Source organism: Anneissia japonica, unplaced genomic scaffold (genome assembly GCF_011630105.1).
Source record: "Anneissia japonica isolate Jap-2015-1 unplaced genomic scaffold, ASM1163010v1 scaffold2713_len195869_cov164, whole genome shotgun sequence".
In the NCBI taxonomy this organism is placed as follows: Eukaryota; Metazoa; Echinodermata; class Crinoidea; order Comatulida; family Comatulidae; genus Anneissia; species Anneissia japonica.
In genome coordinates this window covers 15,397-17,265 of record NW_022729735.1, presented here as the reverse complement: position 1 = coordinate 17,265, position 1,869 = coordinate 15,397, and the positions used below count along the sequence as shown (strand labels likewise).

The following is a 1,869-nucleotide window of genomic DNA, read 5'->3' as shown; positions in this document are numbered from 1 at the left end:
ATGAACTTTCCTACCTCATGTAAAGCGACTTTCACATTGCCATGGTCTTGGGAATTATGCGAAGTTGAGTTTTGGAATACAAATCGACGGCTTCTCTTTTCGTCTTGCCTAATAGGTGCTTATAAATTCGCATATAGTCCACTGAATTAAGTTCTGCGCTTAAAAAAATGCTTAAGTACAGAACGCTGGCTGGAAGTGTGACAATATCGAATCTACTGATTTATAATTGTTTTCCTATTACGTGTTCAGTTCCTTAAGCGATCACAGTGTTTAATACCTAGTGCTGTATCAGGTACGAATGAGGGCGCTGCTAATAATAATCATCATGATAATATTAATGGAAGTTATTCTCTAACTCTGTCATGATAATAAAAATGTTATGGTTTAGCTTGTGGGAGCGACTGACGAAGATGACGAGATGTCATCCAAAGCTCCCAGAAACTAATCAATAATTCCTCCTTCCCCGCCCAATGTAAGACCATTGAAATCAATGTGACAAATGAACAATACAATTAAAAAATAAGTAAATAAAGTAATAATAAAATAAAGAACATAAAATAGACCTATTGGTGTTAATATTAATATTTTTATTAATATTAATAATTAAAGCGCCACTGTTAACTGAAAGAAATATTAACCCAAAATGTAAGTCAATTAATACAAATTATGCGAAGAATGAACAATATCTGTAAAATGAATATATAAATAAAATATTTATAATAATATTAATATATTTTATTCATCTATTTATTTTATAGATATTAATAATATTAACTTGTAATCGATTTTTTTGATACACTATTCGTGTATCATTCATTCATTCATTTTTTTCATTCATTCATCCTTTTAAGACAACCAACCCAATGAGATAAAGTAAAAGTAAAATTGATAAAAGGGTCGGGGGGGGGGGAGAATTTCTGATGCACAAAGCAATATAAAATAATTTCTTAGCTCTAGATTATAATTGTTTAAAAAAGCACAGGCTTAAAATATAGTTAGATTGTCCAGAAGTAAGGTGGACGTAAAGAGACTCTTTATTTCAAGTTTACGTGGGTAATTAAACAGATAGTAGGTAGTTTTCGCCGCAGTATATGTTAACCTTAACTTTAACGTTAGTACCCAACGTGCAGCGCGATAGCTCCGCCCCTTTTGTAAACAAATCGAAATACGCATGCGCAAACCCGTAACTAACGTACGTCGAGCACGTAAAATCCTGAAATTAACGTACTCCGCAACGCAAGATGAATACATTATGACGTCATCCGTTAACGTTAAAGCCCCATTCCCGGTAAAATTTCACTAAAAACTGACTTTTTTTTAAAGAAAATATGCATTTGCATTAGGCCTACACCAATTATTATAAATCATGGAAAATCATTGGCATGAATTTTAGTTAGTATTTTAGTACGCAAAAGAATAAAAAAAGAGAGAAATACAGACTATTTCTCATAAAATATTACCATTTTCTCGACGAATTCATCGTTACTAGGCAAATTCAGAGGTTGTAGATCGCATCCACTGGAATACTCTCGCTTTTATGTATAGTTTATACAGTCAATAATGTGCGCCCTCTCTAATGAGATTAGTTTTTGTACTTCGCATCTCGCAGAATGCGGTCGTTCGATTTAGGCTGAGATATGTTTGTTTAAGTGTCAAAATCTCAGTCATAATCAGTTTTTTAACAAATTTGAAATAATTCCTATGAAATATTATATTTCACAAGTGTCATTACTAGCAACGGAAATATGTCGGCCGTTTTTATGTGTGATAACAGAACCTAAATCGAGGTAAGGCTAGGCCTAGCCTAGCATACACATCTAGATGTGTATAAGAGACAGCTTACAGCTTTCTAATGAAAATCAGTTTAAG

The 1,869-nt window shown here is 32.8% G+C and overlaps 1 protein-coding gene across 1 annotated transcript in view; it reads right to left on the bottom strand.

The window, feature by feature from the left end:
- LOC117114720 overlaps positions 1–247 on the bottom strand; it is a 58,714-nt gene extending 58,467 nt beyond the window's left edge. Inside the window, exon 1 of the mRNA XM_033258410.1 lies at positions 15–247. The gene's annotated coding sequence lies outside the window, so the exon portion shown is untranslated. The remainder of the gene's footprint in view (positions 1–14) is intronic.
- Between the last annotated feature and the right edge of the window lie 1,622 nt (positions 248–1,869).